Source organism: Bos javanicus, chromosome 4 (assembly GCF_032452875.1).
Source record: "Bos javanicus breed banteng chromosome 4, ARS-OSU_banteng_1.0, whole genome shotgun sequence".
Lineage (NCBI taxonomy): Eukaryota > Metazoa > Chordata > Mammalia > Artiodactyla > Bovidae > Bos > Bos javanicus.
In genome coordinates, this window is record NC_083871.1 from 7,295,239 (window position 1) to 7,320,334 (window position 25,096).

At 40.0% G+C, this 25,096-nt stretch overlaps 1 long non-coding RNA gene across 1 annotated transcript; it reads left to right on the forward strand.

Moving 5' to 3' along the window:
* The first annotated feature begins 226 nt into the window (after positions 1-226).
* On the forward strand, positions 227-17,506 carry LOC133246770 (uncharacterized). The gene is made up of 3 exons (XR_009736169.1): positions 227-350; positions 13,040-13,077; positions 17,276-17,506. It is a non-coding gene; the product is annotated as an uncharacterized LOC133246770 (long non-coding RNA).
* The last annotated feature ends 7,590 nt before the right edge of the window (positions 17,507-25,096 follow it).

The window sequence follows — 25,096 nt, forward strand, 5'->3', positions numbered from 1 at the left end:
CAGCAGCCCTTAAATCTTCTAGAAGCACGGGTACAAAAGAACAACACTTATTCCAGCCACAGGCTTTAAACAGTACTATTTCCCTGGCAGACTTTTCCAAAATCCTTCCAACAACCAGGGGAAAACTCAGATCTGCCGTGGCATTTGATTGGATGAAATCATTTTATGCATTGTGAGCTGTAAGGATGTATCATAGGGAAACGGTAGCTCCTACCTGGAGTATTTATTTATGAGGCTGAGAAGGGATGTACGTAAATCACCTGACTCATATCTGATGCTCAAGTTCGCACAGTCACATTTCCAGATGGTGTTGAATTCAAGGGAATGTATGATACTCATTCTACTTTGTGGTAAGTTTGCAATGATTGAAGTCAGACAGTAGAAATGGCCACTCAGTTCTTTCTGGCAAAGACACAGTTATTTAGGATCAATGTGAGCTAAGGGTGGGAATTTCTGTTTGTTTATATTGTAGCTCCAGCTCTAAGATTAGTTTCTAATATATATAGGTTTTCAATAAATATTTGATGAGTAAATGACAACCCCCCTTCTTCCTGGAGAAATGCCATTTTTAATACTTCAAATCTCTGTATTTAGTTATTAATATATAAGAAAGCTATGGGCTTGCCAGGTGGCTCAGTGGTAAAGAATCTGCCTGCCAATGCAAGATACCTGGATTTGATCCCTGGGTTAAGAAGATCCCCTGGAGAAGGAAATGGCAACCCACTCCAGTATTCTTGCCTGAGAAATCCCATGGACAGAGGAGCTTGGCAGCTACAGTCCACGGGATCCTGAAAGAGTTGGGCACAACCTAGCAACTAAAAACAAAAACAAAAAAGAAAGCTGTAGTTCTGTTCCTTGGCCTGATATTTATCTTACTTGACATCAGGAAACCCACTTTATAGCAGACACATTTGCTATTTCCAAGGTAAATGAGCCTTTTTATCAGACAAAGTAAAAATATGATTTAAGGAGCTGAAACAATAGCTGGGTGGGTATATTTTCCTTCTGGAGCATATTATCATGAATGATTTATCCATCAATCACCATTCAAATAATAGATGAAAGAAACAATTCTGGAAGTATATAAAAGGTACAATAAAATGAATCACCACCAAGCTTAAAAGCGTTTTTGAAGACAGAAATTAAAATGAAGTATAGATCCCTCACCAGAAGCAGATAATAATTTAGGGATATGTGCATTCTGTGGTTTTTAAGTAACTTAACTTTACATATTAGGTATGATGTGATCTGCTTATCACTGTCAGTAACATGGAAACAATTTAGCAATGTCAAATGACAGATTTAACTGGTGAACTGAGCACAGGAGGAAAACAGGTTTAAGGTCTAGTGTCTTCTGTCTAAGTTATTTGTTATTTAACTTCTCTACATCCCTCACTTTGGTGTTACTATTTGGAAGATGAAACCAAGATTACGAAATGAGAGAGTATAAGACTCCTTTAATCAATTCATTTTCAACCAAGCTAATTTTTTTTTTTTTAAGGCAGGGATTTAACCTGACTCTCAATTCTGATAATAAATTCTCTGTTCTATTTTGCTGCACTAAGTAACTCATTTCCACCCTCTCCATTTCCAGAACAAATCCTGTCCTTGATAAGCTCTAAGTACCAGTTCAGCAGACAGAAACTAAAACCCTCCGCACTGACAGACTCAGAGCCCAGAGGGGTGGAGGCTCCACAGGCTCCAGGGACAGTCAGTGACTCTAGTGGACTGAGGACCTCTGCCGGTGCCCAGATGTCCTGGTGGATGGCCACACCCTTCACCTTCTCTGGGGAAAGTGGAGGGATGAAACCTGATGCTCACTCCAAAATTAAACACCTTCCTTGTAGTCTCAAACTATCTTTGATGGAGGACAGGTTATCCTTTTCTTTTCTTTTCCTTTCTTTTCTCTTCTTTTATTTTTGCTGTTGTTTTCAATTTTGTCTAGTTTTTATATTCAGTCTATACTGGACTGATAATTTATGAAATATGATAAAAATGAATCACTGTGCATGTTTCTGCAAGTGACATGTTGCAAGTTTGTTAAGAGAGTAAATCTTAGAAGTTCTCATTAGAAGGAAAAAAATTATAGTTACCTGTGGTTATGGATGGTAACTAGATTTACTGTGGTGATTATTTCACAATATATTAAAAAATTGAATTATTATGTTGTACATCTGAAACTAACATACTGTTATATGAGAATTGTACCTCAATTTTTAAAAATTTAAATAAAAAATAAATTGCTAGAATATTATGACAAACATTTTTTTTTTTAAACAACTTAAGGACATACATAGCACTGAACATGAAATAACAGACTGCTTCCAAATTGTGGAAGGAATACATCAAGGCTGTATATTGTCACTTTGCTTATTTAACTTATATGCAGAGTACATCATGTGAAATGCCATGAAGCACAAATCGAAATCAAGATTGCCAGGAGAAATATTAATAATCTCAGATATGCAGATGACACCACCCTCATGGCAGAATGCGAAGAGGAACGAAAGAGCTTCTTTTGATGAACGTGAAAGAGGAGAGTGAAAAAGATGGATTAGAAATAAACATTCAAAAAGCTAAGATCATGGCATCTGGTCCCATCACTTCATGGCAAATAGATTGGAAAACAATGGAAACAGTGAGAGACTTTATTTCCTTGGGCTCCAAAATCACTGCAGATGGTGACTGCAGCCATGAAATTAAAAGATGCTTGCTCCTTGGAAGAAAAGCTATGACCAACTTAGCATATTAAAAAGCAGAGACATTACTTTGCCAACAAAGGTCCATCTTGTCAAAGCTATGGGTTTTCCAGTAGTCATGTATGGATGTGAGAGTTGGACTAGAAAGAAAGTTGAGCGTTGAAGAATGGATGCTTTTGAACTGTGGTGTTGGAGAAGACTCTTGAGAGTCCCTTGGACTGCAAGGAGATCAAGCTAGTCAATCCTCAAGGAAATCATCCCTGAATATCATTGGAAGGACTAATGCTGAAGCTGCAACTCCAATACTTTGGCCATCTGATGTGAAGAACTGACTCATTTGGAAAAACCCTGATGCTGGGAAAAATCGAAGGCGGGAAGAAAAGGGGATGACAGAGGATGAGATGGTTGGATGGCATCACCGACTAGATGGACATGAGTTTGAGCAAGCTCTGGGAGTTGGTGATGGACAGGGAGGCCTGGTGTGCTGCAGTTCTTGGGGTCGCAAAAAGTCAAAGCAACTAAGCGACTGAACTGAACTGAAGGACATACATACAAACTAATTCCCTAGTTTTATGACTTCTTTAGACAAAAATAAACTTACTTTTTTATAAACATAATTTAGTGAAATATGATATAGAGAAATAAAAGAATTACAAAAAGTACACATCTTATTTCCTGAAAATATGTTTCTAACTAATCATTAGCTCTCTATCACTGTTCAATAGTAGCTAAACAAAAATTACAAATTTGATTTCCCATATTAATGCATACACATGAAGTCATAATGAACATTAAAATATCAATATTTAAAGATTTTTAATGGACCAATGAAGTTACTTCTTTTTTGTTAACAGATTGACAACTATTAACACAGGTAATGATCCCTTAAATTGTTTGTCTTAACAAATTTTGATATAGAAACTAGTCTTTCAGAAGTATGTTGATAAGAATATTAAAATAAATAAAATTTAAACAATTTCTGCAGGCTAAGACTTTTGCTTTTAGGTTTTATCCAAATGAAAAATGGGATACTTTAAACGTAAACAAAGATATTTCCAAAATTTATTTTTAAAACATTATTAGCTAGTTCAAGGACATTATCATGCAAATTACAGTTAAATTTGAATGATTTTTCAACAAAAGAAATGGATTCTATGTCACTGAAAGATCATTTAAATTTATCTGTAATTTTTAATTTATAAATTATTCTTAAAGCTATAGTTTCCTTGCAGTGGATCTTCTTTTGATGGAAAATAATTTTCAAAACATTTCATCCAATTCGTAAAGTGTCTATTGAGAATTTCCAATAGATATGCAACATTAAGGTCATCATTTAGTTGATCTAAAATTGTTTAGTTATCAGATAATATCTAGAAATTCTGTTCTTAAAGGGTTTTAATTTTGTTCTTTGATTGTATCTACATTGACAAGTCTATGTAAATCCCTGGCATGGATACATTCAGATGATTAAAAATGTCAAAGATGGGTCTTCCCTGCCGGTCCAGTAGTTAAGACTCTGTGTTATAATGCAGGGGGCGCAGATTTGATCCCTGGTCATGGGACTAACAGCCTACATGCCATGAAGGGTGGCTAAATAAATTGGGGCTGGGGGAACCCGAATCACACAATACTACAAGTCCTGCTGACCAATATAAGGTTACATTTGTTTCTTATCTTAGAGGAATGAGGAATGCTGATGTCTATTCTGTAGTTTTCCCAAAGATAACTATTATGCCTCTCCATTCATAATAACTGATTCATAATTAGTTTCTATATCATCAGATGCTGATAAGAATAATCTAAAATTCAAGACACTAGATGTTATGCCATTCACAGTTCTTACCAAAGCACTATGTGCATTTCAGCTCAGCTCGCTTTGTGGTGGGGAGGCAAGACTTTATCTATGAATGGACTACTACGTTGGCTTGCATTTTGATGGGGAGGCAAGACTTCATCTATGAATGGACTACTACATTGGCTTGCATTTTGACACCAGCTGCAATCATCCAGTGTGTTTTTTGCTAATATATCCAAATCATTTGAATATATGTGCAATCCATTTCCCTTCAAACCTTCAAACTGCAGGTGATGACCTTGTAATCATTTATTGTTTTACATCATTCTCTGTCAAAATCAAAGATAAAAAAATAAATAAGCATTGCCATTATTCCATCACCATGTTCAAGTAGAATACGCACAAAAAGCACGACCGTGTGGGCAGTGTTTATGCTGCACTGAACCTGCAGACCCTGCTGGCTTTTCCCTGCGTCGCTGATGTGATCTCTCACTAATGTTTTGGCAACTGTACATGATTAGCAGCCATGCAAGAGATTAAAAAAAATTCCTATGTGGAAGACCCTTTTAAGCACCAATGTTTAGATGGGAAATATTGAACAGCAGATCTGTTAACTCTTAAATATAACTTCTTTCTTTCAACTAAATCTGTAACTTGAAGTTCTTTTTTTATGCTGTCCTTGTAAACCCTGCTTACATATGATGTTTCACTGCTTCCTTAGACAGTGTATCTCCAAAAATAACACATGCTGGTTTTAGCACTTGACCCTCAATTATGGCTTCAAAACAAAACTCAAGTCATGATGAATCATACTGCTAAATAAAACTATAAAAGGACAGTCAAAAAAAAACGTGACCTAACTGCATTACAAATGACTTAATAACTAGACTGAAGGGTCTGGGCAAAGAGGAATCAACCTAAATAACTTTGCAAATCAGGATTTTGACTTAGATACTTTGAGTCTAAAGACAAAAAGAACTATATACAAATACTATAGATAGCAAATTTATTTCTTAAAAGGGCTTAGGTTAGTAATTCTGAAACTATGTGCATGCAAGGATTGAACAAATAAGAAAATACATTGGAAAGATGAGAGTAAGGTTTCTTACTGAGAGAAAGAAGTTGTGAGTAGGCAGGAGAGAAAGCAGCTCTAATTAACTTCCCCAAGGACAAAGGACTGTGTGTAGCTGGCAAGAGAATTAAAGTCAACAAAGGTGTGTGTGTGAGAGAGTGTGTGGGGGTGGGGTGGGGTGTGTGTGTGTGTGTGTAAGTAGAGTGGGGATGCTACAAATGTACGCTGACAGTAATTGACACCATTCTACCTAGATTCAGCTTATTCTGTAACAGAAATAGGAGCGACCATGGAAAATATGAGAATAAGAAAATATAATAAACAGTACTTATGGTATTAGTATACCATCAATTGGACCCATCTGGTTGTATATCTCTGATCAAGGTACAAACTTCATTGCTACTCATTCATATTAATGGGTGCCCCACATTATTTACTATCCTTTCATGGCTTTCCCATGTTTTTTTTTAAATTGAAATAGAGGTTAAAACAAATGATTGAGGACTGAAAAGACTGCAAATTCAACTAAAAAATGTGTTCTCAGATTGAAGAACTATTCAATATTTTATCTTTCCATCACATGGAAGTTTCCCTTTTGTTTGATCCATTCTCAGGTTGGGGCTATTCCTGTGTGTGCCCAAAAAAAAGAACATTATTAAGGGGTAAAACATGATGTCTGTACCATTGTAGTATCCCAACCTCTGAATTTAACTCTGTATATTTTTACTAAAACAATTGGGCACAAACTGCAATAATCTCCCTTTGTAGCTAAATTAGGTTGATCTGTAATTTGTTATTTTCAAGTCCTATGACATCTTTCTGAGGATAGAGAGAAGCAGAGGTGATGGCACATTTGATTTTACTAAGTATTCTTGAAAAAGCAGTATTGCCAAACTTGAAGTCTATGCAGTATATTCAAATTTTAGAAACATAAACAAAAGTAAGAATTGGAAAAAAGGAGGCAAACCTGATGTTAACACAATGCTTTATAAATATTATGTGATGGTTAGTATTATGTGTCAACATAAAATTTGACTGGTCTAAAGGATGCCTATATAGCTGGTGAAATATTGTTTGTCAGCATGTCTGCGAATCTCCAGAAGAGATTAGCATTTAAACTGGTGAACTGAGTAAAAAAGATTCCGCTCACCTTTGTGAATGGGCATCATCCAACCACTGGGAGGGGTGAAGAGAACAGAAAAACAAAGAAAAGGCACGTTTATTCCCTCTATTGGAGCTGAAACATCTATCTTCCCCTGCCCTTGGATATCAGCACTCCTGGTTCTTAGAATTTTTAACTCAGACTAGGGTGTACATCATCAGCCTCCCAATTTTCAGAGGTCTTCAGATTCAGACTGGATTACCAGCTTTCCTTGTTCCCAACCTGCAGAAGGCAGACTGTGGGACTTCTCAGACTCCAAACATGTGCTTCAATTCCAACAAGAAATCTCTTACACCTACCTATTGACATATTGATCAATCATTCAGTTGAACTATCTGCAGTTGCTTCTGCTTATCTAGAGAACTATGACTAATACGGGCTTCCCTGGTGGCTCAGATGGTAAAGAATCTGCCTGCAGTGCAGGGACCTGGGTTTGATTCCTGGGTCAGGAAGATCCCCTGAAGAAGGGTATGGCAACCCACTCTAGGATTCTTGCCTGGAGAATTCCATGGATAGAGAAGACTGGCGGGTTACAGTCCAAGGGGTTGCAAAGAGTCGGAAACAACTGAGCTACTGACACACAGGTGCGTGTATGTGCTCGGTTACTCAGGCACATCCGACTCTTTGTGACCCCATGGACTGTAGCTTGCCAGGCTCCTCTGTCCATGGAATTTTCCAGGCAAGAATCCTGATGTGGGTTGCCATTTCCTACTCCAGGGGGTCATCCCAACCCAGGGATCAAACCTGAGTCTCCTGTGTCTCCTGCATTGGCAGGCATATTCTTTATCAATGCACCGGCTGGAAAGCCTGACTAATACATATAGAAAACTCATAAAATGTATAAAAGATCATTAAATATTAGTAGTAGTATTAGTTATTTGGTTGTCTCTAACTCCCTGTGACCCCATGGACTGTAGCCCACCAGGCTCCTCTGTTCATGGAATTCTCCAGGCAAGAGTACTGGAGTGAGTAGTTATTCCCTTTTTGATATCATTAAAATTAGTAATACTGCTTTGCTGGTAGTCCAGATACAGCCATTCTAAAAAAAAAAAATGTATTTCTATAGGCCAGTAACAGATAATTTAAGAGAAAAATTGGGAAGACATTTGATGTAGCAACCAAAAGCTTTAGTGGCTAGAAATAAATCTAAATATTATATGAATTATTCTACAGAAATATTTCAGTAGTTTGTTTAAACACATTAAAATAGATGTCAATAAAAGAAATATATAAAATATTCACAAATAAGAAAACTCAATGCCATGAAGTAGTTCTCTCCAAATTCATATCTAAAGTAAATGCAACTCTAGTAGAAATTACAACAGGTTTCTCCATGAAAGACCATGGATGATTCTAAAACATTAGAAAAGAGCAAAGGGTAAAGAAAGATTTGAAGAAATGTTACTGAACCCAGGTTTGGCTGCTTGTTGCTCATAAACCAACAATTTGAGAGGCAAGTGTGAATAGAAAGGAAAGGTGCCTTAATCAGGAAAGTTGGCAATCTGAGGAAAAGATAGACTTGTGTCCTGAGACCAACTCTGAAGATTCTACTCAGCAATGACAGTTTACAGGGTCTAAAAAAGGGGGAGAATCTCAATGAATCATCAAGGCAAGAGAGTGGGTTCTGAATCATCCTCCATTGAGTACAGACTGGGTGCTAATATCTTCAAATATTATCTTGCCCACATGATCTGCCTGCAGAATTGCTTAGGAGGCTGGGAGGGTAGAGTCAGTCATTTTTTAAAACAGCTTAATTTTTCATTCTTACCTCTTTTTATCTAGGAAAAGAATCCAGCAGATTAGACAAGGCATGGAGTGCATTCAGGTGGGCATAAGTCAGGAGTTAGTTTCAATTGCCTTGCGATTCATTTCTATAATCGGATTCTTTTAAAGTTAGAGGTGAACAGAAATGTACTAACAGGAAAGGGGCAAAAGAGCTGCTTTCAGAAGGAGAGGAAGATTAAGGGCATGGAGGAGGAGGTGGAGAGGGAGAAAGACAACAACAACAATTGCCTGAGGGGATCTTGCTCTACCCAATGTAAAGATGTGTTACAAGGCCACAGAAATCAAGCAGGGTGGAATCGGTGCCGGAATAGGCAAAAAAGCCATGGTACCAGTGACAGACCTATGAAGTAAGCACATGTGAGCTGTGACAGAAGAGATGCTGTAGTCACCAATGTGGGTGTGACTCATTAATTCTTTGATATTTCTCTCTTCAGAAACTAAAACCTAATTCCCCTTCATTTGAATGTGTGTTAGACTAGGTGACTTTCCTCTAAGAAGCCATGTTCATACCACATCTAAAATAGGTCACAAAGGGCTTGCTGTTACCACATATTCTCTCTCAGGTCACTCTCCCAGGACAGTCCAGTGGCTGTGTGCTAAATCACTCAAGCATCCCTTTGGAGAAGCCCCCACGGTAAGGAACTGCCAGCAGTCACCTGTCAAAGCTTGAGGTGACTGCAGTTACAGCCACATTGTAACCGTGACCCCACGGGAGACACCAAGACAAAACCACCCAGGTTATCTGCTCTTCAATTCCTGATACAGATAAACTTTGAGCAAAATGTTTGTTCTTCTAAGCCACTAAGCTTTGGGTTAATTGTTGTGTCACAGTGGACAATACCACATGAAAAGAAACAGAGTTGTCAACAAATGTTCTCACAATTTCACATCATGGGAAAACATCAAGTTAATATTGGATAAAGACTTCAATAGAAACAGTAAAACTTTTAGTTTAAAATATAAGAAAACACTGGTAAACTTAGATTTAATGTTAATAAGAGACAATATTTAATAACATAAACTTACGTTTGATGTTAATAAGAGACTATTTAATAACGTAAAAGGAGATAGAAAGATCTGAGTACATTAAAATTTAAAAGCATTTAATAAAGGACAGCACAGACGGAAGAAAATATGTAAGTGATAGACGAGAAGATGTTTTCAATTTCACTTAAATATATAAACAACTTTGACAGAAAAAGAAAAAAACGGGCAACTCAATAGGAAAAAGAACTGATTCAGTAATCAGTCTTTTGATTGAAAAGATCTCAATTGTCAAATGAGTATGTGAAAATTACTCATGAAAAATCAAGGAATTATGAACTAAAAATAAAACTTGGTAACACTTCATACCCACCAGTTTAGAAATAGGTTAAAATCTCAAGGAGTATTGTTACTTAAGATATGGAACAAAAGCAATATCTGAATCTTTCAGGTGTAGGCTAACAGATACAGCTGCTGGACGCAGCACTCCATCAGTTCAGTTCAGTTCAGTTGCTCAGTCGTGTCCAACTCTTTGCGAGCCCATGAATCGCAGCACGCCAGGCCTCCCTGTCCATCACCAACTCCCGGAGTTCACTCAGACTCACGTCCATCGAGTCAGTGATGCCATCCAGCCATCTCATCCTCTGTCATCCCCTTCTCCTCCTGCTCCCAATCCCTCCCAGCATCAGAGTCTTTTCCAATGAGTCAACTCTTCGCATGAGGTGGCCAAAGTACTGGAGTTTCAGCTTCAGCATCGTTCCCTCCAAAGAAATCCCAGGGCCGATCTCCTTCAGAATGGACTGGTTGGATCTCCTTGCAGTCCAAGGGACTCTGAAGAGTTCTCCAACACCACAGTTCAAAAGCATCAATTCTTCAGCGCTCAGCCTTCTTCACAGTCCAACTCTCACATCCATACATGACCACTGGAAAAACCATAGCCTTGACTAGACGGGCCTTTATTGGCAAAGTAATGTCTCTGCTTTTGAATATGCTATCTAGGTTGGTCATAACTTTTCTTCCAAGGAGTAAGCGTCTTTTAATTTCATGGATGCAATCATCATCTGCAGTGATTTTGGAGCCCCCCAAAATAAAGTCTGACACTGTTTCCACTGTTTCCCCATCTACTTCCCATGAAGTGATGGGACCAGATGCCATGATCTTCATTTTCGGAATGTTGAGCTTTAAGCTAACTTTTTCACTCTCCTCTTTCACTTTCATCAAGAGGCTTTTTAGTTCCTCTTCACTTTCTGCCATAAGGGTGGGGTCATCTGCGTATCTGAGGTTATTGATATTTCTCCTGGCAATCTTGATTCCAGCTTGTGCTTCTTCCAGTCCAGCGCTTCTCATGATGTACTCTGCATATAAGTTAAATAAGCAGGTGACAGTATACAGCCTTGACGTACTACTTTTCCTATTTGGAACCAGTCAATTGTTCCATGTCCAGTTCTAACTGTTGCTTCCTGACCTGCATACAGATTTCTCAAGAGGCAGATCAGGTGGTCTGGTGTTCCCATCTCTTTCAGAATTTTCCACAGTTTATTGTGATCCACACAGTCAAAGGCTTTGGCATAGTCAATAAAGAAGAAATAGATGTTTTTCTGGAACTCTCTTGCTTTTTCGATTCACTGTCCTTGTAAAGCTGAAGATGTCTTGTCCATCCTGTTGAGTGGTCTTTGCAAATTCCTCTTGCTCACACCTATGTCTTAACGCTCTTTGACTCCTTTCTTCCTTTCAGACCCCCAAATCTGACCACTTTTCATAATCCTAACTTCCAGCAGCCCAATTCATATCACCGTCATCTTTGGTCTAAATTACTAAAATATCCTCTTAACTAGACTCCTGTTTCAGGTTTTTTCACTCCCTCCTCTGTCATTCCCTATATTCTTACCACAGCAGCCACCCTACTAAAATGTGTCAGATCATGTCACTTTTCTGCTCAAATACCTGTACTGAAATCTTCGTAACTTAGAGAGTAAATGTCTTTTCACAAACTGCCTCTGGTTTAACTCGGGTTCTACTTCCAGCCCCTTCTTGCCCTTTTACTAGAACACTCCACTTAGCTTCTGCCCTGAGCTTTTTTCTGAATGTTGGAGTGGGCTTCCCTGGAAGTACATCCCCCAGCCCCTCACCCCCTCCACACCTGCCCCCGCCCACAACCATGGGTCATTCTTTTGTCTGCTTTGGTTATTGGTTCCAATGTCAGCTTGATGGGACCCTCTCTAATTACCGTATGCTAATTACTCTCCCCAATTCTGCTTCCCTGTTCTGTAGTCTTGTGCTAATCCTCTTCCTGTTGCATCTTTCTTCTTATTATTACAACCGTCAGAGATCAAATTGCCAACATCCGCTGGATCATGGAAAAAGCAAGAGAGTTCCAGAAAAACATCTATTTCTGCTTTATTGACTATGCCAAAGCCTTTGACTGTGTGGATCACAATAAACTGTGGAAAATTCTGAAAGAGATGGGAATACCAGACCACCTGATCTGCCTCTTGAGAAATCTGTATGCAGGTCAGGAAGCAACAGTTAGAACTGGACATGGAACAACAGACTGGTTCCAAAGAGGAAAAGGAGTACGTCAAGGCTGTATATTGTCACCCTGTTTATTTAACTTATATGCAGAGTACATCATGAGAAATGCTGGACTAGAAGAAACACAAGCTGGAATCAAGATTGCTGGGAGAAATATCAATAACCTCAGATAAGCAGAAGACACCACCCTGATGGCAGAAAGTGAAGAGGAACTAAAAAGCCTCTTGATGAAAGTGAAAGAGGAGAGTGAAAAAGTTGGCTTAAAGCTCAACATTCCAAAAACGAAGACCATGGCATCTGGTCCCATCACTTCATGGGAAATAGATGGGGAAACAGTGGAAACAGTGTCAGACTTTATTTTTTGGGGCTCCGAAATCACTGCAGACGGTGACTGCATCCATGAAATTAAAAGATGCTTACTCCTTGGAAGAGAAGTTATGACCAACCTAGATAGCATATTCAAAAGCAGAGACATTACTTTGCCAACAAAGGCCCGTCTAGTCAAGGCTATGATTTTTCCAGTGGTCATGTATGGATGTGAGAGTTGGACTGTGAAGAAGGCTGAGCTGCTGAAGAATTGATGCTTTTGAACTGTGGTGTTGGAGAAGACTTTTGAGAGTCCCTTGGACTGCAAGGAGATCCAACCAGTCCATTCTGAAGGAGATCAGCCCTGGGATTTCTTTGGAAGGAATGATGCTAAAGCTGAAACTCCAGTAATTTGGCCACCTCATGCGAAGAGTTGACTCATTGGAAAAGACTCTGATGCTGGGAGGGATTGGGGGCAGGAGGAGAAGGGGACAACAGAGGATGAGATGGCTGGATGGCATCACTAACTCGACGGACGTGAGTCTGAGTGAACTCCGGGAGTTGGTGATGGACAGGGAGGCCTGGCGTGCTGCGATTCATGGGGTCGCCAAGAGTCGGACACAACTGTGTGACTGAACTAATAAACTCTGTTTGAGTCAGTCACCGGGATTGCTTCCAAGCGTTTGATCACCTCTTTCTTCTAGGTGAGTGGCTGGAGTTCACCGCTACCTCCTGAGCCAGGGTAGGTACCTTTCCTGAGGTCTGAGGCCATGAACACATGAGGGACATGTGTTCGTTCTGTACAGAAGCTTGATGTGGTTTTTGTCACATTCTCTTTGTCCTCCTCCTGTGGTGCCTGGAGTGTTCCCAGAGTGTGCTCCTTTGGTCATCCTGGGTCCCCAAATGAGAAAGATGACAAATTGGAGAGAGATTCCAGCTGCCTGTAAAGAACATGTAACATAATCAAGAAATAATATTTTTAAGCCTCTAAGTTTTGAGTATTATCAATATTTACCACAGTAGCATAATCAGGACTATCCTGGCAAACATAATATTTTGTGTTTTTTTTTTTTCTTATTATATGTACTATTTGTCTTTCTCACAAGAATATAAGCACCATAAGAGAAGAGATTTTTGTATGTTTTCTTTACTGCTCTTTTTATATATTTTGTTTACTGCTCTAACTTCAGTGCTTAAACAATGCCTGTAATGAAAACAATTTTTACAATTAAATAGTTGAGTGAAAATTGAACAAATGTCTTATGGCATATAAGTTTTATATTCTAAAGAAACTCTTGCACAGATACATACAAGAACTGAACATAACTGAAAAATCTGCCATTTGTAGAATGGATAAGTCTTTTGTGTTATTTTTTGACAATAGAATAACAAAACAGCAAAATGTTTTATGTTAAGAAAAAAAATGAAAAAGAATGAACTACCTTTTTCAACAACATGGTGGGATCTCAAGAACCCAATATTCAGTGGCAAAAAACAACTCAAAATATATAAGGTATACTACCATTTATTTAAATTAAAAAGTGAGAAAATGAAATGATACAACTTTAAAGATAAACATATATGGAAGAAAACCGTATTCAAAATCCATTTTTTTAGAAACACCAATTTCAGGATATTGGCCCCTCTTGGGAGAATGGAGAGAGGTAGGTGGTATTGGGGTAGGGGAGACTTGTGGGAGACATTCGGTAATAGGATCTCTTTCTTATACTGGATGTGGGTACATGCTTATTTGTGTTCTATCTTATTCCTCTCTGGAACTTACAAATACTTTTATACATTTCTTTTATGTACAGAACATTACAACACACATTTACTCACATGCACATGTAAGCAAGCTAAAAAAAAAAGAAGAAAAGAGTCCTGTTGAGTTATTTTTAGGAAAGGAGCAGCACTGGGGCAGAGGGTAGAACATGGGGTTTCAAACTGTGCTTTTCAGCTGTGGGCACTTCTTCCTGGTACTATCTCTTCATCAATTATAACACCTGAGCTTGCCTTCCACCTGAGGTTCTGGTGAGAATAAATCAGATAACAACCCAGACTGCTGGCTTTGGGTTATCTCTTCCATGCCAGTCATGGGGCAGGCATTTAACATAATTCACCCAAGAATCTTCTCAAGCTACATCAAGGTCATGTGAACATCTCATTTGAATAAGGATATCCTGATCATAAAAGTTAAGACATTACTTTGAAGTCACTCATTTGGTAAGTGGAGTGGTAGGAATTAAGACTTAAGCTCTACCTATTAACAAAGTTAGAATTTGTGTTATTCTGACCAGTGCTTCCCACAGCCAAGGGGAAAGCATTCTATAAGATTTGATGTATTTCATGCAATTATAGGAAATTTATTTCTTAATATTTATCTCTTCTCAGCCATCTTATGTGTTGGTGAGATTTAAAGTCAGCATGCACCTAGTTTTAAAACCTCATTGCTGTGAAAACAGGGTGGTTCTATGAAGTGTTGCCTGCAATATTGACCATGGTGGTGTTTTCTACTGAGTGAGTTGCCCAACGTACACCACAGAGGAAGGTAATCTTGTCCTTGGCATTGTGAAAAGCTGAACTTGCCACCTTAAATGTCTCTTTGGTCACCAGATTATTTTGAACTGAAAACAATCAAGTGCCAGATGACTCAAATAGAAACTTTGACCTTCCTCATAACTGCCTTGGAGAAGGCAATGGCACCGTACTCCAGTACTCTTGCCTGGAAAATCCCATGGATGGAGGAGCTTGGTAGGCTGTAGTCCTTGCGGTCGCGAAGAGTCAGATACGACTCAGCGACTTCACTTTCACTTTTCACTTTCATGCATTGGAGAAGGAAATGGCAACCCATTCCAGTGTTCTTGCCTGGAGAATCCCAGGGACGGGGGAGCCTGGTGGTCTGCAGTCTATGGGTTTGCACAGAGTTGGACACGACTGAAGTGACTTAGCATCAGCAGCAGGAGCACAATCGCCTAAAATAATGTGAATAGAAAACTTGCTCCAGGAAATGAGCTATCCCATGGGTGGCTATAGTTTAAGCTAGGTATGTAGACAGGGAGGATTCCTAGCAAAATTTGTGTGTTAAAATTCTTCTTGGTATCCCTCTGTCTCTGCCTGGTCAGCACACCTTTTTTTTTCCCCCAACCAAATATCTGCTTTTCTATCTCCATATGAATTGCTTTCCTCCCCTTTGAAGTCTCAAATCATTACCCCTACCATCCTCCTTTATCTTCAGGTGAAGATGGTATTTAAGGTGAGGACTTTGGCTTTTTTGGTGAGTTACTGAGTTTTCCCATGATGCCATTCAACTTTGGTTTGATTGTCTCCTGTTAATCTGTCAAATGGCTTTCCAGCTGGCGCAAAGGTAAAGAATCCATCTGCAATGCAGGAGACCTCAGTTTGTCCCTGGATCAGGAAGATCTCCTGGAGAATGAAATGGCAACCCTCCCCAGTATTCTTTCCTGGGAAATTCCATGGACAGAGAAGCCTAGTGGTTCACCGTTCTTGGGAGTCGCAAAGAGTGGGACACAACTGAGTGATCACACACGCAATCTGTCAAGTGTCTAGGGGCAGAGGAAAATTTCTTCCTGACAGCACCATCATAGCTTAATTGTGTTATTGCTTTTTTTTTAGATCAAACATTCCATAAATGTCATCACTTACCCAGAGAACTACATAACAATCTCATCCTCCCTACTGCTTCCTCATCACACAGGCAGGACCACTCTTATTTCACAATTCAGTGCCAGATTCTGTTGTAACTAGGCTCTCAACAAGTTAGAATTTATGATTTCCTGGAGCTTTTGCACCAGTGGAAGGGGATGTAAATAAATAAGTGAATAAATAGGACATTTTTAGGCTGTTGTATATGCCTTCAGGAAAATACAACAGCAAGCAGCATGGTGCTATTGACAAAGAAGGAGGCGAAGCGGGTACTTTAGATTGTGGTTGAACGGAAGCTTTCCAAGGAGATGTCATTGTATCTGAGATCTAACATACCAAGGGAAAGACAGCCCCTCAGCATGAGACCCAGGGGTCATAATGTATCCAGATGAGGGCTCAGTAAATATGAAGCCCAAAAGCCAGATGGAGAGGTGCATGGATGAATAACTGATGATGGCGACTGTGGCTTAAGCTTGTGGGCAGAGTGGTAGAGATGAGGGCAGAGTGCTGGGAAGTGGCCAGAGCCACTGGGGTGTTTTCTGAAGGGCCTGGACTAACCGCTGGGCATATAACCCCTAAGGGAATACAAATGCCCTAGACTGCACGCTAGCTTCTTACATTTTATTGTCAGCCTTTCTGTGAGTTATGCACTTATATCTCAGAGGGTGATCCCAGATAGCTTTCTTCATCCAGCTTCATTCTTTCTTTTAAAATCTGGCTTTCTGCACTAAATGGGCAGGTTCATGCACCCACAAAGGCTTGTGTTCTGAGCCAACTCACTCATTATCACCGTCAGGCTCTCCTTGCTGTCTGACTCTGGGAGGGTCAAAATCCTGCTCTCCTCTGGGAAAATTTTAGCAGCTCATACATAATACCATGGAACTCAAATCTAAGCCCCAAATACCAACCTTCGGCCAAATGTTGAGGTCTCATTTTCTAACCTTTGGGCTTCCCTGGTGGCTCAGACAAAAGATGTGGGAGACCTGGGTTCAATCCTTGGGTCAGGAAGCTCCCCTGGAGAAGGGAAGGGCGACCCACCCCAGTTTTCTTCTCTGGAGAATCCCATTGACAGAGGAGCCTGGTGGGCTATAATCCATGCAGTCACAAAGAGTCAGACATGACTGAATGATGAACACTTTCACTGTCTAACCTTTGTATTGATTTGTAATAAATTCCTTTATATTGATTCATAATATAATTGATTAGTAATAGAATTCTATTTGTAATAAAATTCTCTGGGTCCGACTCACATGCATTCCCTGTCTCCATTTCTACAGAGAAGAAAACTGAGACTTACCAATGGAATGGTCTAATACATGGACAAGGCTGTCCCCTGCATCAGCAGTGAACTCCGGTGAACTCTGACTAAACAAAATTATGGCTCTCTTGGACAATCTGTGCCCCAGGGATCCCTGAGCAAAGAATGCCAAGTTCAACCTCTTCTCTTCATATCTCAGCTCCTCTCCATGATCACAAGCTTTTGGAAAATTATGCACTTGTTAAATAAAGCCCACTTATGATACGCTTTCAATAAAGTGAATAGATATCTCTGCAGTTTTATATTCCTTTAGGAGTTAATTACAATGACTACCCAAGGATTACAGCAGAAACTGCTTTTCTCATCATTTTTCCTCCCATGGGTGACACCAAGCCAGGAGCAGTATTATTTCTCCTGACACTGGGAGAGGGATTTCTGCTTCCCTGCTGTAGAAAAATGGGGCGCAGGTGGGGAAATCTGGGGAACAGAACTGAAGCCATAATCCTCCTGCAGCATCACTCTGCCTGCTGTGGACACAAAGAGCTCTTGACGACAGAAGCCCTCTCCGAGTGTCAGCCTGATGATTGTGCTTGCTCTACCATGGGAGGTCCTTTAAGAGATGTCTTGACACTTGGGGGCCCTGGTTTCTCGTGCATTAAGGTAACTGGTCCCAGAAGCAAGTTTCCTCCAAGACATCTGATGAGAATCAGTCCAGCTGTCCGCACTCCAAGCTCCAGTCTCTTGTCTGGGCTTCTTTTGATTTTTTATTTTAATTTTTTTTAACACCAAAAACATTTGAAATTGGGGTATAGCCACTCAGCAATGTTGTGGTAGTTTCAGGTTAACAGGAAAGGGACTCAGCCATACATATACATGTATCCCTTCTCCCTCAAAACCTCTCCCATTGTTCAGGTTTACGAAGAGGGGTTTGGGTTGCTTTGCAAAGCACTTGATTCAATTTCCCTTCTTCCCTTGTGGCTCAAATGGTAAAGAATTTGCCTGCATTGTGGGGGACCTAGGTTTGATCCCTCGGTTGGGAAGATGCCCTGGAGGAGGGCATGGCAACCCACTCCAGTATTCTTGCCTGGAGAATCCCCATGGACAGAGGAGCTGGCGGGCTATAGTCCATAGGGTCACAAAGAGTCAGATACAACTGAACAAGTAAGTATAGCACTGACTCAATTTCCCTTCCTCATACATGAAGGGATTTTAAAGAATGAGGTGTAGAGATAGGACATCTTTTAAATAGTATTGAAACAAACAATCATTATACAATTCTATTCAAATGCAAATAACTCAAATAAAGCAAAACCCAATAACATAATAAATGTTTACCATCATAGGCTATGGTGTTAGAATTCTGGCAGTTCTGTACCCTTTTTGAGGGTGATGTGTGTATATAGAGATTTCTTTTACAAAACCTATATATAAGCACACACATAGTGTGCATATATAAATAAGAATATATTGGCAAGCTTTAAAAGCACAGATATTTCTATAAAGTCACTAAATGTCGATGATTGAATTAGTGAAATAATTTGAGTGGGTAAAAAGGCAAGGATTGTAATTGGGAGCATACACTTTTTAATCTATAAACTTCTTTATGATGTTGTTTTTTTATTTTAAAAATATAGACAATTATCACTTATGTAAAACATTTAAAATAAGAATTTGAAAATGGGCTTTAGTCTTGATAGAGAATAAATATGTTGGAAATAATTATCATGAAAAAGGAATGCGAGGAGCTGATTTCATCAGGGATTTTCAGTATTTTAACTATTATTGTGCAATCAGTAAATATTGTTACAGAAAACCATCTGGATTTATGTCTCTAAGTTGTATGAGAAAAACGTATGGGAAGCAAAGCAGAGGAGGCTGTAGCCCTGGATCACAGGTGGAGTTGTGGGATAAACAGGGAAATGAGACCTTATGAAAAGCCTGAGAGAAAAAAGATCAGAGATGCAGGAAGGAAATTCAGAGCCAGCTGCTATAGCTGATGATGGAGCCGAGCTTGTCAAGTGGCAGAAAGTCCTTTATTGCACTTAATCATTTTAAGATGGCTTCTCTGGTGGCTCAGATGGTAAAGAATCTGACTGCAATATGAGAGACCCAGGTTCAATCCCTGAGTTGGAAAGATCTCTTGGAGAAGGGAACAGCAACCCACTCCAGTATTCTTGTCTGGGGAATTCTATTGACAGAGGAGCCTGGTGAGCTACAGTCCATGGGGTCGCATAGAGCTGGACTCGACTGAGTGACTAACACACAATCTAAAGACCTTAAACACACAATTTAAAGACCTTAGAGAAGTCAAGTGCAGCAAGGGATAAATTTGAAGCAGCTTTGGGACAGCCTCACTGACCTGAGCAAGCTTAGTTCAGTGGCATCAAGCTGATTGTGTTTCGAAAGGCAGGGTAGACATGTCCAGCTCTCCACTGAACATGTAGCTATAGGCGAAATAAAGGACACCCATTATCAGGCAGACATGGCTGAAGCTGGACATCCTAGGGCAGGTATAAACATGCTGGTGGAGCACTCCAGTAGGAATGGAGAGGTGAGTGGAATAGGGGAGAAAGTGCCTACAAATGATGAGCAGCCCCTCAGGTGGGGGTGAGGGGCCCTGAGGGCCAGGCCACTGATGGTGACCACGGAACCTCTCCGGCACAAGAAAGGAAAGGGGAGATGAGCGTCGTTATTACTAGGCAAACTACCACCCATAGTAGTTTTATGGTAATAAAGTAGTTTTACTTTATTTTTTTCATTTTTGCCTTCTCCACATATTTCCCCCCTTCATTTCCCCTAGTTAATCAAGCAATATTCACTGTTCTTTGAAACTAAGAAGTAAGTTGCTCTAGGTTCTAGAAGTCTAGATCCAGTGCAGAAAGATGTGTTTCAGGAAATAAACTTGAAATAAAAAGAGATGCTCCCCAGTGGAGAGGTGGAAGAAATGTCTGAGAACCCCATGCATGGGAGGGCTGACCCGTAAGATCTCCCCCACCTCGGGATACTCACTGACCCCCAGGAAGGCAGCCCTCAGCAGGGGTCTCAGGGGGCTCAAGTCCCTGCTCGTCACATGTGTGTGTCTGCAACTGTGCCCAACAGTAGTGACCTCTTTTTTATTTCAGCCTCCCACTTTCTGGCAGCCTTTGTACCTCTCCTCTGGCCAACTCCGCTGGAAATCCTACTGGAAATACAATTCTTGACTTCTTTTCCACAGTGCAGAGGTGGCCTGGGGAAGGAAGTGACAATGCTGAATTGACAACAGGCAATGCAGCACACACGGTCCCTGAGGTATTCAAGGCTCTGCAGCCTTTATAAAAGTTAGTGAGGCCTATTTTACAGTTGATTATTTTATTTCTTAATCAAGTTTTTTTTTTTTTTTAATTTACACAATATGCAAAGCCCTGTGCTTGCTTCTGAGGGTGCAAAGATAAATATTCCACCACCCTTGTCCTGAAAGGAGATACAAGCTGGAACCCATGCTTATTTTTCTAGAAATGTCTTCTTTTTATGGTCCTTATATGCAAATAAATGCCTACTTTTAGGAGCAAACTCTGAAGACCTGGGGCTGAAATTAAATAATGCCACATATAAAGAGACACTGATTCTTCCCCATACTTAGATTTTCAGATGACTACAAATAAACAGTTAAGTTTGTAAATTAAAAGAGGCCCAAACAATTGCTTGCACTTGGATTAAAAAAAAAGAACACATCAGAACATTGGTCATGTTTTGACTACTTTTTCATTTTCTTTGAATATTCAGCCAGTAATTTCCTCATTAACCCTAAGCAGTCATTTCAGCTTTGAAACTTAACAGCTCTCAACACTGTTTGGATATTAATTTTCAGTCTCCTGTGTGTGCTGAGTGGGACTCTGGGGGCCGCAGGGTAGAAGAAGGGTTTTCCTGGAACTATTTCAAAGGTTGTGAAGAATACAAATAGCAGTACCATCTCCTGCAGAGGTTTTGTTGCATGCTGAACCAATTTAAATATCATGCCCCATCGATCTGAGCTAAGGCTTATTATCTAATGTGCAGGACGATCTTTAAGGAGCTCTCACCTCCTTCTCAGCTTCCTGTGGCTGCTCATCCTGGCACCCTGTGCGGTTCCATCCTCCATCACGAGCGTTTGTGGTTCTTTCCCCAATTCGGTGCTGATTCCCCATTAACGCTGATTCGTGTGAATCAGTTTGTACTCACAGATCATTTGTGCCCTATTGGCTATGCTATGTTCAGAGGAGGTGAGGGCGTGAAGTATCACATCTGCAGAGATGGATGTGGAGCAGGTGTGAGAAATCTTGTGACGACTTCAGTGAAGACTTCATAGCTGATGGAGAAATCCAAGAAGTAACTTAGACTAAGTCAAGTTTTTACCATTCCCCCTGGATAACAATAATGTCTGGAATTTTACCATAAAGAATGAATATCACAGGATAATAACATGGATCTCAATGAACTGTGCAGTTTTGAGATAGCCTTTGGCATTTAGGATCATTTTAGAACATTTCCTATATTCATTAGAATGTATATGTTCATTTCAATATCTGGTAGACGGTAACTAGGTCCTGGGTTGAAATTCTGGTTTTCTGTCTTATTGACACAATAACACTGGGGAAGTTATTTAATTTCTTTGTTTTTCAGTTTTCTCTGTGAACTGGAAATTGTGACTATAATCTAGGATTTTCTGAACGTTAAACAAGAGGAGAGTGAAAAGTCCAAGAGCAGAGAGAGAGCTGAAAAAAGGGGAAAAGATTTTCTGAATACTACCGTATATTTTGTTTGAGACATATAGATTCAATTTCATGAACTTGAACTTCTACAAATGCTCAGAATACCAGGACTTATTAGTGGCTCCACACTTTTTTTTTTTTCAGTCACCTCAAGTGGCTTTTGAGATCTTACTATTAATTCCCCAACCAGGAATGGAAATTGGGTCTCCTGCAGCAGATCACAGGGTCCTAACCACTGGAAGGCCAGAAAATCCCCACATATTTTAATTCTTACACCAATCTCATAATATCGATATTATTCTCATCAATTTCAGATAGAAAGCTAAGGTTCAGTTTAAGTGAGTTTCTGTCATAATAACTGACTTAGCAAACTACATGATTAGGATAAGAAGCAAATATGCACGACCTCAAATTCCCTGATTTATTCTCAAATCGCACTGATTTTCATTTCAGAAATCAAATTATTTTGTGAACTTGGGGCAAAATATTATAGACCTCCATTTTCTCCAATGGCTGACCCATTTTCCAAGACTATTGTTGAACTAAAGTCATCCTCTCTCCAGTGATCAGAAATGTACATGTATTCTATGCTTGATTCTAAAGCTTCTTATTTAATATGTCACAGAGCATACACTTGTTCACCTCCCCTTGCAGCTAAATTTCCATCAAAATGATTGTAAAAAGACCCTTATTAAGTTTCTGTCTGAATGATCTGCCCATTGGTGTAAGGGAGGTGAGATGAATTGGGAGATTGGGATTGACATATATACAGTATTGATTGGGCTTCCCTTGTGGCTCAGCTGGTAAAGAATCCGCCTGCAATGTGGGAGACCTGGGTTCGATCCCTGGGTTGGGAAGATCCCCTGGAGAAGGGAAAGGCTACCCACTCCAGTATTCTGGCCTGGAGAATTCCATGGACTGTAGAGTCCATGGGGTGGCAAAGAGTCAGACACGACTAAGTGACTTTCACTCTCACTACATACAGTATTGATGCTATGTATAAAGTAGATGAAAATGAGAACCTACTGTACAGCAGAGACAACTGCTCTCAGTGCTCTGTGGTGGCCTAAATGTGAAGAAAATTAAAAAAGAGGACATATATTTATATGTATGGCCTTCCCTGGTGGCTCAGATTGTAAAGAATCCGCCTGCAATGCAGGAGAACAAAGTTCAATCCCTGGGTCAGGAAGGTCCTCTGAGAAGTGACTGGCTACCCACACCAGTATTCTTGCCTGGAGAATTCCATGGACAGAGGTGGGCTACAGTCCATGGGTCACAATAAGTCAGATGTGACTGAGTGACTATCCATTTCACTTCAAAGTATTATATAGACCTATTGCATGAGTCTAAACAGTCTGCCTCTTACCTTCTGGTCTTGATGCTTTTTTCTTTTCAGGCAAGGCTTTATTGGAGCCCCTACCACAGAAACAGGAAGTAAGAGCTCCAACAGGTTCCTTTGCTTGCTTGCTCCCTGAGAGGGGTGAACTTCTTCCTTCTATGGGGTGATAATAGGGGTGTGTCCAGAGGACTGGTGGGAGGGGCAGCTTAGGGCTTTGGCTGCCTCTCTTGTGGGATTGTGTGCAGGGGTCATGTGCAGTACCCTGTTTTTGCTTCTGACCCCCTGTTTTCATTCCATGCTCTTCAAAAGTGACAGTTTGGTCTTTTGGTCTCTATATTTTTTGAACAGAATTTTTCCCCACTGTTCATGAAGACAATTATTTTTAGTCCCAGTTTCTTTTTATTTTGTTTCATGCTTTTTTAAGTGAATGGCTATGACTTTCAAGCAAAAAGGAATTACAGCCCCTAGTGTAGAAGCCCTTTTCATCTGCTTCATGTTAGCAAGTTCACTCTTGAATCTGGTAGAGAATGCAAATAGAAGATCCTTGGAAAGATTACAGGGTCCTGTCTGACCAAGAGTATGTGTACTGTATTCTTGCAATGCTTTACTTTACTTTAGGGGATAGAATTTTATATTTCCATCTTTATACTTTCTGACTTGGTATCAACTAATCTCCTATCTCTCCTATAGGAATCTGGAAAATGACTCATGAAGGAGTCAGTAAGGACCATGATGCCATAATTTTCCTATGTGATATCTGCCCTACAGATGCAAGCCTTTCATTCTTGCATTACACTGGTTACCAACTTCCCAGCCAGGAAGTCCCTACTCCCTGCATTCAACCAATTATGTACTGAGAACCAGGCCCCTAATATGATGCTGGGGGTTGTCTTAAAGGATAACCTTAATCAAAAGATAATTGCCTTCTATTTCCACTTAATTTGAGTTTCTTACTTCGTCCTCTGAATATTTCCTCTTCCTATTCTTTTATCCTTCTCTCTGCCTCCTTCCTTACTTAACTTGAGAATAAATTTGAAGTCTTCAGTTAGGGATAAGTGTTGAGATCGTAAGAGAAAAAAAATGTGACTCTGAGAAGCGACAGAAGTTAACTTATTGTGGTGATGATTTCTCAATATATAAATATCTTGAATCATTGTTGTACACCTTAAACTAATACAATATTTTATGTCAATTATATCTCAATTAAATAAAAGAATAAATGTTCAGTTACAGTAAGACTGCAGCCATGAAATTAAAAGACGCTTACTCCTTGGAAGCAAAGTTATGACCAACCTGGATAGCATATTCAAAAGCAGAGACATTACTTTGCCAACAAAGGTTCGTCTAGTCAAGACTATGGTTTTTCCTGTGGTCATGGATGGATGTGAGAGTTGGACTGTGAAGAAGGCTGAGCGCCAAAGAATTGATGCCTTTGAACTGTGGTGTTGGAGAAGACTCTTGAGAGTCCCTTGGACTGCAAGGAGATCCAACCAGTCCATTCTGAAGGAGATCAGCCCTAGGACTTCTTTGGAAGGAATGATGCTAAAGCTGAAACTCCAGTACTTCGGCCACCTCATGCGAAGAGTTGACTCATTGGAAAAGACTCTGATGCTGGGAGGGATTGGCGGCAGGAGGAGAAAGGGACGACAGAGGATGAGATGGCTGGATGGCATCACTAACTCGACGGACGTGAGTCTGAGTGAACTCCGGGAGTTGGTGATGGACAGGGAGGCCTGGCGTGCTGCGATTCATGGGGTCGCAAAGAGTGGGACAC